This window comes from Mustela nivalis (genome assembly GCF_964662115.1).
Source record: "Mustela nivalis genome assembly, chromosome: 9".
Taxonomy (NCBI): domain Eukaryota; kingdom Metazoa; phylum Chordata; class Mammalia; order Carnivora; family Mustelidae; genus Mustela; species Mustela nivalis.
Window position 1 is genome coordinate 15,265,704 of NC_139028.1, and position 14,004 is coordinate 15,279,707.

Here is a 14,004-nt window from a genome sequence, read left to right on the forward strand (position 1 = left end):
TCTGCAATCAGACATAGATGTTTATTACTTAAAAACAGAACAAAAATTTCTCACTGATTTAGTGTCTGACTGGTTGTCACACTCTATGGTGCTAATTTCCTTATTTATGTATTTTTTTTTCCATTTGAAACAGAAGTACCAAAGCACATGTATGACCCTACTGAAGGATGGCTGATTTTCTGTATTAGCTGCCATGCTCTGATGACGTCTAGAAGAGAGGGGAGTGAGGCAGAGGCTTCTGGACTATCTCCCACAGGTACAGCCCATGTTCTGACAAGGCATTGATAGTGGACATGAGAGGTGGGGCCAGTTTCCAAGTCTGGATGGTGTTTTTTGGTTGGAAAAACAGAGTTTGTTGATGGCTTGGTGTGAGGAAGAAGGAGCATTTGACGGTGAAACAAAGATTTCTAGCTTGGGGACAGGAGATTAGAAAGGCCATCTATAGAGTCAATGACAGTAGGCCTGATGAGAATCTTGATAAAATGGATTCAGGTAAAGACACATTGAATGTGAGTTCAGTCTGAGACTTCTGTTGTATGTGAGTACCTCATTTCTTTGAGTTTTCTCTAAGGATAATATCCTTCTCCAGGCATTCCGCACGCTCAGTGTCCCTTGAACGTATTTACTCGGCTGGAGTGTCTACTTTCTTCATCTCTGAAACCTATTAGGAAGGTTCCAAATTATCTCCAGCTTCTTCCTATGGACATTGTCTTAGAAATAATATTAGAACATCTGTTTTTCCAACCCAGCATATGATTGGAGTATCTTCTATTTCCATCCATATCAAAAGGGTTTAGATTGTGCTGAGATTATGACCACTCTGAAGGCAGGAAACTCTCTCTCCTGACAATCCGTTTGAAAAACTTGAAAGCAAATAGATTCATATTCCAAATGAGGAGAGCTCTGTGTTGCTCTTGAGAACCTGGGGTGTGAGGATAAGCTCCTGTTGTGATGGGCAGAACCCCAGAGTGAGGCTCTAAATAATCTGATTCATTGCAGTCGCTCTTCCCCTCATTAGCTGTGTAAATCCCTTAATATCTCCATGTCGCACTTCACTCAATTATAAAATTAAGGAGCAAGATAATCTCAAAAAAAACCTCCTAAAATGATGCTTATAATAATCACCATAGTTAATATGTATATTGATTCCTTACTACATGATAGGTATGGTGCTAAGCATATACATTATCTCACTTTCTAATCAGCTCTCCTTTGAGGTGGGCACTAGTTTCACTCCCAATTTACAGACAAGAAAACGGAGGCTCAGAGAATTTAAGCAAGGTGTCCAGGTTCAAAAGCTAGTACGTGGTGCATCTAAATTCAAATCCAGATCCGCCAAACTCCCAAGCCTTTGCCCTTATCCACTGGAGCACTGTTTCTCATTCTTTCTAAAATTTTCAAATTTGAAACAACAACAAAATTATAGTAAGTAGGACCATGGTGATGTCTTTTCCCCTTTCAAAATTGAACAAGACTGCTAGAGAGCCAAAGAGTCTTTAACAATGTGAACAAGGCCAATTATTCATTTTAAGTGACCTTCTAACATGTTGGAAGCCTAGTCCTGTACCAAGGGGAAGATGGACTCTGCTCATGTTCTTGTTAGCACTGAGGACAGGCCAGGAATTGTAAAGGTGTTTATTGGGCTCTTTATGGTGATCAGCTGCCACCGTCCTTGCCTCCAGCTAGAGCTCATGATTCATACAGAAGAAAGTACTGTGGACATGATGTAGACATCATGGCCCTGTTGGGAAGCTTGGGAGGATGCACTGATGACTGAGAGCTATTGCCTTGAGAACATTCCTGAAGTGGGTCTAAGACATTGCTTGTAGTTAGTCGTCGGATGTTGGTTAATGACACCTGCTAGGGTGGAAGAGTCTAATGTCTGTGTCAGATCAGTAAATTTAGAACTACAATACTCTCCCCCTCAATTAATTTAATCTCTAAGCACCTCCTAGGGGCCAGTCACAGCACTAGGTATTGAGGACGCGAAGCTGTACTAGACATTGAATGTGAACCTCAGGAGCTGTGGGGAGGAGAAAGACACACCAAAAATACAGCTCTGCTGGGGGAAGCACAGTGCACTGAGCACACTGAGTAGGCTGAACCTAAAATAATATCAAGGAGGAGTTAAGTTTATGGTTGAAGGTCCCTAAATAGAGGTTCTGCGTTCCTTTTCTGGATACTCATCACTGAACTAGATACAAATCCAGCATAGCAATTTTTAGGCTGCTATCTAACAGAGAAGCTGATGGACAGACGCAGCTGGAAAATGAAATTATGCCATCAAAACAGGGAAGACCCTTCAGGATCTTATGAGAATCAATTGAAGGCCTTCTTATTAAGAGCTATGTATTTTCAGAAATTAGGTTACAAAAATTTGGGATTTTTAATATAACCAGACTGTAGAAATAGAATGCAGCAGGATTGCACTACCTTGGACTTGTTATTCAGTCTGCTACAACGTGTAGCAGTCCCAGACAGTTCCAGGTAGGCCAGAGGACTTGGCTCTGCAAATCAGTTAGGGACCCAGGTTCATGGAGGTTCCACCATCTTTAATACATAGTTTCCATCATTGCTCCAGACATAGACCTCTAGCCAGGGTGAGGGGAAAGAGCCCAGAGAATATTATATAAGAAGATTTTATAGGGTAGGCTGTCTAGAAAGTGGTACATATCACCTCTGGACATATTTAGTCTCTGGGGTATTGCTAAGAGGCCACAGGCAGCTGGGAAAGGCAATTCAGCTGTGACTCCAGGAAGAAGAGGAGATGGTTTGGTAAATAGTGAACAGTTTTTCCCACAGCCATAGATGGGGATGGGACAAGTAAGCCAAACATGTCTTCTGGAGACCCAACCTGAAAGAATAAAAAGTTGGAAGGAAGAGAACAAGATAATCTCTACTGAAACAGTTTAAGTTCAGTTTAAGTTCTCCTACACCTCTCACATAAGGCTAAGTCACAAAGCAGCAGACACATCCAGATTTTCCAATTGGATTTCACAGAGTGAAGTCAGCTAGCTATGTGTGTGTCTATATGCAGATTTATGTGAGAACTATGAGTATTATTCTGATTATTATACTCCATATTATGACATCTTATGCAAATGTTATTCATCTCTGAATAATAATAATAATAATAATAATTATATAATTATATATATATACTCCCTCCCCCCAGCAAACCTCAGTTTGTTTTGTGAGACTATGAGTCACTTATGGTTTGTCTCCCTCCCAATCCCATCTTGTTTCATTTATTCTTCTCCTACCCCCTTAACCCCCTATGTTGCATCTCCACTTCCTCATATCATGGAGATCGTATGATAGTTGTCTTTCTCCGATTGACTTACTTCGCTAAGCATGATACCCTCTAGTTCCATCCACGTCATCGCAAATGGCAAGATTTCATTTCTTTTGATGGCTGCATAGTGTTCCATTGTGTATATATACCACATCTTCTTTAGCCGTTCATCTGTTAATGGACATCTAGGTTCTTTCCATAGTTTGGCTATTGTAGACATTGCCGCTATAAACATTCGGGTGCATGTGCCCCTTTGGATCACTACATTTGTATCTTTAGGGTAAATACCCAGTAGTGCAATTGCTGGGTCATAGGGTAGTTCTATTTTCAACATTGTGAGGAACCTTCATGCTGTTTTCCACAGTGGTTGCACCAGCTTGCATTTCCACCAACAGTGTAGGAGGGTTCCCCTTTCTCCATATCCTCGCCAGTATCTGTCTTTTCCTGACTTGTTAATTTTAGTCATTCTGACTGGTGTTGATGATGCTATTTAAATTAGCATGTTTGTTCCCTGGCACAGAGGGCACTTATTAAATATTGCTGAATGAAGACATAAAAGAGTAATTCAAACCCAGTTATAAGTTAGCAAGAGGTAGAGCTTGTATTCCAGGTGTTCTTTCTTATGTTAAAAGCAGTTTGTGATCATCTACTATGAAATCCATAGGCATTGAGTACACACTGTCAGTTGGACCCAGCAGCGATGTTTTCAGAGACTGAAGACAAGAACTTGATAGATTTCAGCTCTCATTAGTGACCTCTGGTAAGGATGCCCCATTTGTGGTTTTGTCATTTGTGACCGTCTACACAACCTTCCAAGTCTGAGTTTCTCTGTCTATGAAAAGGGGTAAAATTCCACTTACCTCATTTTGTTCTTGTGAGGATTAAATGAGATAAGCATGTGAAAACTTCTCTGGAGACTCTAAAACATGATATGAAGATCTATTTTTGCATGAAAGGAAAAGAAATACTTGTTTTCTTTCTCAGTCCTTTCTGTGGAGTGTTGTATATAGCAGGAAGTAGTGGTGGGTGGAGGGGCAGGTGGAAGGTGAGGCCCTGAGCTCTGTTTGGCCAGCTGGCACAATGATATTCCCCACCTTCACACTGAGGATGGGATAAAAGTGTTCAAGTGAAAATTACTTTCTCTGAGAACATGACCCCACCAGTGATTCACTCTGTAGTTGGAAGAGGCCTCCATGTCCCAGAGTGCAGACATAATCACCCTCGATGGGGCTATGTGATGGGGAGTGTAGATAATTGCATTCTGTGGCACCAGCTTCCAGTTTACCACCTCACAGTTTCAAGTGAGTTTACAGCAGCAGTAATGGCATTACAGGGTGGATGGGATTTTGCCAGATTTCTCTAGCGATTTTCTGAAGAGTTCGGTATACCGAATTGTCTTTGCTACTCTTTTTCAAGTTTGAGAATACACAAGCAAGATAATTAATCTCTGCTTTAAATAGATGCCTAGCATGTTTTCCTGTGTGTTGAGGAGGAGCGGGCAGTGCCCTTAGTGATTTTGTCCAATTGCTCATTCTACAAAGGACACAATGAGGTGCTTATCTAAGCTCAGGAAGCTCTTTTATGGCAGAATTGGGACTAAACCTCAAGTCCTCTGACTCTCAGAGTAGTGCTCTGGCCACAACATACATTCAACTAAATAAATGTTGGAAAACAGTTACTTTTTGATCTTTGGACTTGTTCCCTTATTTGTCCCATGTTACATGCTACTCTGCGGTTTAACACCTGCTAGAAAGGATACAGATCTCTGTCTTGTAAGCCCCTGTGTTGTTCTCTTTCTCAAAATCATCACAGATAGAGAGGTTTGCCTGAGGAAAGGTCCAGAAGTCTTTGGGAGCTATTGAAGAGCTGGGAAGCGTGGAATCTAAGTGGGAAATATTCTCAGTCTCTTCTAGAAGAGCTTTTCAGCTAAAAGAAGACATTGCATTTTAAAGACTGACTTCATATCTTGAGTTAATAGAATTTCTAAATTATTTACTGTGTAGACCCTTTTCTCCCTCATGAATTAAGAAGCTAGTAAATTTTTTCAATTAAAAAATTTTAATTACGGTAAAATACACATAACATAAAATTAACCATTTGAAGTTTACAATTCAGTAGGGCTAATTATATTCACATTGTTGTGCAACCAACCTCCAGAATGCCTTCTTATTGCAAAATTGAAACTCCATACCTATTAAATGGTATGGAGTGAGTTTACAGCAGCAGTAATGGCACTTTCCCCTCTCCCCAGCCCCTGGCAACGACCATTCTACTGTCTCCATGAATTTGACTGCTCTAGGTACTTCATTTAAGTGGAGTCATATAGTAGTTGTCCTTTTGAACTAGCTTATTTCACTTAACATGACTTTAAGATTCATGTATGTCATAGCACTTGACAGAATTACCTCCCTAAAACTGGATAATATTCCATTGTCTGTATATAATACATTTTATTTATCCATTCATTTATTGATGGATACTTGGGTTCCTTTCACCTCCTGACTGTTGTAAATAATGGCTTCTATGAATGTGTGTGTGTGAATATCTCTTCAAGATATATACTTGGGTATTTACTCAGAAGTGGAATTGTGGGGTCATAGTTAACTATTTTGTTTTTTTGAGGAACTGTTATACTGTTTCCCACAGTGGCTGTACCACTTCACATTCCCAGCAGTGCACAAGGGTTCCGATTTCTCCACATCCCTACAATACTTATTTTATGGTTTTTTGTTTGTTTGTTTGTTTTGTTTTGTTTTTGCAAGTAGACATCATAAGAGTATGAGGTATCTCACTGTGGTTCTTACTGTATTTCCCTAAGGATTACTGGTGCTGAACATCTTCTCATATGCTTGTTGGCCATTTGTGTATCATACTAGAGAAACACAACTAGAGTCTTTTGATCTTGATGAAGTCCCAAAAGTTCATTTTCACTTTTGTTTCCTTTGCCTTTGGAGACATGTCTTGAAAGATGTTGCTGTGGCCGATGCCAAAGAGGTTACTGCCTATGTTCTCCTCTAGGATTCTGATGGATTCCTGCCTCACGTTGAGGTCTTCTTTCCATTTTGAGTTTATCTTTGTGTATGGTGTAAGGGAATGGTCAAGTTTCATTCTTCTATACATAGTTGTCCAATTTTCCCAGCACCATTTATTGAAGAGACTGTCTTTTCTCCACTGTGTATCTTTTCCTGCTTTGTCGAAGATTATTTGACCATAAAGTTGAGGGTCCATATCTGGGCTCTCTACTCTGTTCCACTGGTCTATGTGTCTGTTTTTATGCCAGTACCATTCTGTTTTGGTGATCACAGCTTTGTAGTAAAGCTTGGAATCAGGCAATGTGATGCCCCCAGTTTTGTTTTTCTCTTTCAGCATTTTCTTAGCAATTCAGGGGCTCTTCTGGTTCCATACAAATTTTAGGATTGTTTGCTCCAGCTCTTTGAAAAACACCAGTGGAATTTTGATCAGAATGCCATTGAAAGTATAGATTGCTCTAGGCAATATAGATATTTTAACAATGTTTATTCTTCCGATCCATGAGCATGGAATGGTCTTGAATCTTTTTGTGTCTTCTTCAGTTTCTTTCATGAGTGTTCTGTAGTTCCTCGAGTACAGATCCTTTACCTCTTTGGTTACGTTTATTCCAAGGTATCTTACGGTTCTTGGTGCTATAGTGAATGGAATTGATTCACTGATGTCCCTTTCTGTTTTTTCATTGTTAGTGCATAAGAAAGCAACTGATTTCTGTACATTGATTTTGTATCCTGCCATAATACTGAATTGTTGTATGAGTTCTAGTAGTTTGGGGTGGAGTGTTTTGAGTTTTTCATATAAAGTATCATGTCATCTGTGAAGAAAGAGTTTGACTTCTTCATTGTCAATTTGAATACCATTTATTTCTTTTTGTTTTTTGATTGTTATTGCTTGGACTTCTAGTTCTACATTGAACAAGAGTGGTGAGAGTGGGCATCCTTGTCATGTTCGTGATCTCAGAGGGAAGGTTGTCAGCTTTTCCCCATTGAGGATGATATTTGCTGTGGGTTTTTCATAGATAGATTTTATGAAGTTGAGGAATGTTCCCCCTATCTTTATACTTTGAAACTTTTTAATCAGGAATGGATGTTGTATCTTGACCAGTCTTTGAATGGCTCTACGCATAGGCTTAACCAATATCTGTATCCCTATAACGTATTTTCCATTGCTCCTGTTTATTCTCTGTACTCTGTTCAAACAGGTGTGGAGCTGGAATTTTGGGTCATTTTACATGTGGAATTTAAACAACACTGAAAGCGTCTCTTTCTTGGCATAGTGATGCATAGAACATACAACCCATCCATACAAATTGTACAAATAGTAGCTGCCTGGCAAGTTAGAAAAATTCAATGAAAAGAAGAAAAATAAATCAGTAATAAACACAAAATACCACAAGGCCAAAAACAACACCTCAATCACCAGAAAATGTGCTTTTTCACCGCAAATATTTTAAAAGGGCCTGTTTTCTACCCAACTACAAAGATGGGGAACCCTATATGTAATCCCCAGAGAAGACCAAAGCCATGGATGGTGAACATCAAACATAGTGGTTAACGGAGCCAAAGGGAGAAAGAGAAGTCCTATGTGGGTAGTAATTATGCTGAGTTGCCTGTCCTTCTGGGGTCAGTGGTGCAAGCAGAATGAGAGGTACCCTTCATAGGAGAGATATCTTGGGTGACTATCTTTTTATTTTATTTTTTTTATTTTTATTTTTTTTTAAAGATTTATTTATTTTATTTATTTGACAGAGAGAAATCACAAGTAGACAGAGAGGCAGCCAGAGAGAGAGAGAGAGGGAAGCAGGCTCCCCGCTGAGCAGAGAGCCCGATGCGGGACTCGATCCCAGGACCCTAAGATCATGACCTGAGCCGAAGGCAGCGGCTTAATCCACTGAGCCACCCAGGCGCCCCAGGGTGACTATCTTTTTAAAAGCAGAGGATTCTCCCTACCTTCAGTAGGAGGAAAAGTATATGCTTAGTGAGAAATAATTAGCCATACCAAATATAGGACCTACTATACAAATGCTTGTACCTAAGAATATCTGTCTACAGACTGAATGTACATTAAATATAACCATTAAAATGAAGTATAGAAATAGAGACAATAAGTGGCTATATATTAAGTATAGTTTAAGAAGTTTACTTCCTTGAGCAATCTAGCTCTTAGAGCTAGAGGGGAAATGTTTGCATTCCAGCACCAGTTCTTTAAATTAACTTTTGACCCATAAATCTGTTCTGAGGATTGTTTTAATAGTTAGCATCTATGAGCCAATATCTTTATACCATCCCACTTAATCCACAGCCCTAAAAGGTAATATATTAATTTTCTCATTTTATAGGTATGGGAACTAGAGTTTTATGAAATTAAGCAGATTACTCTGGTTCACACAATCAGCAAGTGGCAGAACAAGACTTTGAGTTCAGGTTAGTGACTCAGAATTCAGGCTGGGATTTCCTTCCACATCCAATTGTTGAATGAGTAGGGGACGCAACAGGGAGGAAATGTGGTGGACACTGCCTCTCTTGTAAGGACAAACTTGGATCTGAATGAAGTGGCATCTGAAAGAAGGCTTGATGGACAAATAGAAATGAGAAAAAAAAATCAGTCCTGGTGGGAGCTAGAAGACAGAAGACAGGAAGAGATGCTCTAGTCAGAGGGAACAATATGTGTGAAGACCTGGAGGAAGGAGAATGTATGTGGCAGCATGATAGGTCTGTGTAGATGGAGCATGTGTGAGGCTGGGGAGTAGAGAGGAGCAATGTGACAGACTGTACTTTCCAAAGATGGAGCGCCTCCTGTCCTATGTGCTCTCCTATTACTTTTCCACACACACCCCCAATACCAAATGGGGTCTCATTCCCTCCCTCAGAATATGGTGGGCCTATGACTCCCTTGTAACTGGTAGTGAGGGAAGTGACAAGAAGTGATTTCTGTGGTTAAGTGAGGGAAGTGACAAGAAGTGATTTCTGTGGTTAAGTGAGGGAAGTGACAAGAAGTGATTTCTGTGGTTAAGTTCCAAAATGTGATGTGGCCTCTCCATTGTTAGCAAGGACATCCACCCTTGGAGCCCTGAACTGCTCTGTAGGAAGACCAGTGGCCCTAAGGTTTCCATGCTGTGAGGAAGTCTGGGCCCAGAGAGAAGCCATTTGTAGGTATTCTGACTGACAGACCCAAATGAGATCCCAGCCAACAGACATGTGACATCATGACTGCTATCCACCACCAGACATATGAGTGGAGATACTTCCAGATGATTCCATTCTTCAGCTGTAAATCCCTCCCAAGTCCTCCCAGAGGAAGCCCCAGACATCATATGGCAGAAACAACAATCTTTTCTGTACTCTAAGTTCCTGACCCAACCAATAGTTGTTCTATGCCACTAAGTTTAGGAATGGCTTGTTATGCAGCCATGGTAACTGAAACAAGTGGTTGTATTGTGCAAGGAGCTGGCTAAATATGTCTGCAGTTCAGAAGAGAGATGCAGGCTAGAAATGTAGCCCTCTGAGTTTTCTGCATTGTGGATGATGGCAGAAGCCCTAAGAAGACATGGGGTAATCCAGGGCAGCATGCAGAATTACAAGAGAAGAGCGTTAGGAATGTCACTCTGGGACATGGCAACATTGAATGTTGAAGGACAAGGAAAAAGGAAGAATCCAAAAGGAGGCATCAGAGGAAGGAGCAACACCATGAGAGAGAGTGCTTAAGAAAGGCAAAGGAAGAGCAGATTTCAGAAGACATGCAGGGATCGGCACTCTCAGCTGCTGAGAGTGGAGAGAGCATGGCAGCTAGTTTAACAATAAACAGGTGTCCTCCTCTCAGATCATTTCTGGAGGGAAGAGAGGATGAACAGTGGACTGAGGTGTGGTGAAGAGCCGTAGCTTGGATGGTAGTTACTTAAGAAAGATTTGTTGAATGAATCTGAAGTGGAATGCAGTAGAGACACACTGGTTATGCTGGAAGAAGAGAGAAGTAGCTGACAGAGCATGGAGATCCAGTGAGTCTTGGTGAGCAGGAGGGGAAGAGAAGATAGTTCAGCATTTGTGATGGAACTGCAGCACAGGGCTCTTGCAGCAGCTGTCCCTTGCTGCCCTTGACCCTCATCAGCCGCTGGGGTGACCCTTGTCTGGAGCCTGTAGCTCATACCCCACAGTGGCCAGAGCTGCTCTCAAGCTCCAAGCGGGGGCTCTTTCCACCACATGGCAGCACAGCCTGGATGACGGTGGCATGGCCATGTTGCCAACACTTCCCAGAATATGCAAGTCTTTTGTTTAATAAGTGGATGGAGGGTGGGGGAGGGAGAGAGCAGTCAGCCAACAGCAAAACAGGTCATAAACTGTAGACTTCTATACAAGTGCCATGGAAAAAGTTAAGAACATCTTTTATCCTGACAGCACCTTCATTCTTCCAAAAGCCCGTAACACTTTATAATTCAGATTTGTTCCCCAGATCACCCAATCCAGCAGAAACATGCCATTTCCTTTGTGAGTCTACTGAAGGGGTCAGGAGAAGGGAGAAGGGAGACAGGATAGTCTTTCCAGACAATTAATATTCTGATTTTTTGCTTACACCCAGGTGTAACCAAAGACCTAGCTGTTTCGCCACAGTAGAAAGGCTTTTCACTCACTTTATAGTTTCTGTTTTACATTGTCAATTTAAGCTGGTTTTGAGATAAATTTGCCTGCCACAGGTTCTTGACAAGTGGTTTAGGGATGAGTTATGCCAAAAATCTGCTATTTACTAAGTGGGGAGAATCTTTGTCTAAATGTACATTGTAATACGGCATTAAAGGGATAGTACGGTTGACCCATGAACAATGTAAGGGAAGGGGATGCCACCTCTGCTTGTGCCCTCAAAAATTTACATATAACATCTGACTTCCCCAAAACTTAATTACTAATAGCCTACTGTGACCAGCAGTCTTACTGACAACATAAAGAGTTAATTAACACACGTTGTGTTATGTGTACTATTATATAATGTGTTCTTATAGTAAAGTGAGCTAGAGAAAAGGAAATGTTAAGAAAATCATAAGGAAGAGAAAATACATTTATAGTACTCTATTGTATTTATCGAAAAAATTAAAACCCATGTGTAAGTGGACCTGCGCGGTTCAAACCTGTGTTTTCCAGGCATCAACTGTATTTCAATTCTGCGGCCATTCAGGCCCCCCTGGTTCTCTGTTGGGCTGAGATCTGTCCTGAGATGGAGAAATTCTAGGTCAATGGTAAATTATGATTGCTTGAAGCAAGTTGGGAAAATGAGTGAATCATGGATCTTTGCCAACTCATGCACCTAAGAGGCCAACTCAGACTAACCAGGACAGCAAAAATCCTCTAAAAATGATCATTAAAGTACTCCTGCCTTACATTTCCTTGCCAGATATTGCAGGGGGATAGACTCCTTTGGGCTCTTAAATTCTGAAGTAGCTTCTTAGGAGAAATGGTTAGAATTTCCACTAACATCAAATAATCAGCTATAGGAGAATCAGCCTTTGAGTCTTCTCTGTGTTCTGGGATCTTGTTTGCAGATGAATGCTTACAACTGGTGTTGTCTGATTATGCCATTGAAGCCAAATCAAGAAGCTGTCAAGAGCATGTGTTTCTCCTGCCGAATGAGACATAAATGTTTCCAAATTTGCTTCTCTCCCAAATTTAATAACCAAAGAACAAAAGAGCAAAGGAACCAAAGAGCAGAAATACTTCAGAATGCTTTTTTTATCTTTTCTTTTTTTCCTCTATTTTTAAATTTAAATTCAATTAGCCAACATATAGTACCTCATTAGTTTTGATATAATGTTCAATGATTCATTAGTTGAGTATAATATCCAGTGTTGATCACATCATGTACCCTCCTTAATGTCCATCACCCAGTTACCCCATCTCCCCACCTACCTCCTTTTCCACAACCCTCAGTTTGTTTCCTGGAGTCAAGAGTCTCTCATGGTTTGTCTCCCTTTCTTATTTCTTCCCATTCAGTTTTCCCTCCCTTCCACTATGATCCTCTGCACTATTTCTTATATTCTACATATGGGAGAAACTGCACGATAATTGTCTTTCTATGATTGGTTCATTTCACTCAGCATAATACCCTACAGTTCATCCATGTCAGTGTAAATGGTAGGCATTCATCCTTTCTGATGGCTGAGTAATATTCCACTATATATGTAAACCACCTTCTTTATCCATTCATCTGTTGAAGGATATCTTGGCTCTTTCCATATTTTGGCTATTGTGGACATTGCTGTTATGAATGTTGGGGTGCAGGTGACTCTTCTTTTCACTACATCTATATCTTTGGGGTAAATACCCAGGAGTGCAATTGCTGGGTCATAAGGTAGCTCTATTTTTAACTTCTTGAGGAACCTCCATACTGTTTTCCAGAGTGGCTGTACCAGCTTTCATTCCCACCAACAGTGTAAGAGGATTCTACTTTCTCCACATCTTTGCCAACATTTGTTTTTCCCTGTCTTATTAATTTTAACCATTCTGACTGGTGTGAGGTGGTATCTCATTGTCATTAAATTGATTTGTATCTCCCTCAACTCTATGGTCAACTAATCTTCAACAAAGCAGGAAAGAATATCCAATGGAAAAAAGACAGTCTCTTTTTTTCCATCCTTGCCATATTTCTTCCCATATGGACAATGGCTTCATTCAAGAAGAATATTAAAGTCAAGTCTAGGAGTTGTCACACTGGCCTCATCTATAGAATGTTTGGCTCCAGAATGGGCTCTGTTAGTTGCTCTGATGGGCTCAAATGGGCTTTAATTAGTTGCACGTGTCAACTTGACTGAGCCATGGGGTGCCTACATACCTGGTTAAACATTATTCTGGGGTGTCTCTGTAGAAGTGTTTCTGGATGAGATCAACATTTGAATCAATAGTGAGTAAAGCAGATTGTTGTCCTGTATGTGGGTTGAGGCCCTCTGAAGGCATGAATACAACAAAAAGGCAGAGTAAGAGAAAATTCACTTTCTCTGCTTGAGGGTCTCTAAACTGGGACAATAGTCATCTCCTGACTTTGGACTAAGACTCAGATTAGGAGTTACCTCATCAGCTCTCCTGGTTCTCAGGACTTTGAACTGAAGATCCTGGGAATTCTCAGCCTCTATAATCATGTGAAACAGTTCCTTAAAATAAGTAAGTAAGTGAGTAGATAAATAAATATCTTCTATTAGTTTTGTTTCTCTAGAGAAACCTCATTGATACTGGCCTCTTGTCATGATTTTCCCAGTCCCAGTATTCAGGTCCCAATAAAAGACAGGATGGATATCCTGACAAAGTTATGGTCTGTAACTGTGCATTGTGACCCAGTGTCTCACTCACAGTGAGGCCCTTTCTCACTGCACTGAGTGGGGGTTTCAATACTGTCACTCAGATGGTAAAAATGGCAGGGGCCTTTGCATGCTAACGTGATCACCTCCCCTCTTCCCTCCAACCTTTCTTGGGTTGTTTGGTATGGAAGATCATTTATAGGGAGTTTCTTGTTTAGAGAAGATAACAGTAGAGAGCAGATGATCAAGAAATATTTCTTCAAAACAGTTGTGAATTCTTGACCATCCTGGATCCGATTGTCTAGTTTGCCAATTGTTTAGGCTCTTTAATACTGGTATCTCCAGTGGTTCATCTGCTTGCAGGGTATTTTAGGACTAGTTGACACCTCAACTTAAAGATGGTCATGGG

At 40.7% G+C, this 14,004-nt stretch overlaps 1 long non-coding RNA gene across 6 annotated transcripts in view; it reads left to right on the plus strand.

The window, feature by feature from the left end:
- LOC309841405 overlaps nucleotides 1-14,004 on the plus strand; it is a 444,569-nt gene that overhangs the window by 88,857 nt on the left and 341,708 nt on the right. For 3 of the 6 annotated variants that reach the window (XR_014299110.1, XR_014299111.1, XR_014299112.1), the window contains exon 2: nucleotides 134-256. The exons of the other annotated variants lie outside the window; for them this stretch is intronic. This is a non-coding gene — a long non-coding RNA (uncharacterized lncRNA). The remainder of the gene's footprint in view (nucleotides 1-133; nucleotides 257-14,004) is intronic. 6 annotated transcript variants of the gene reach the window in all.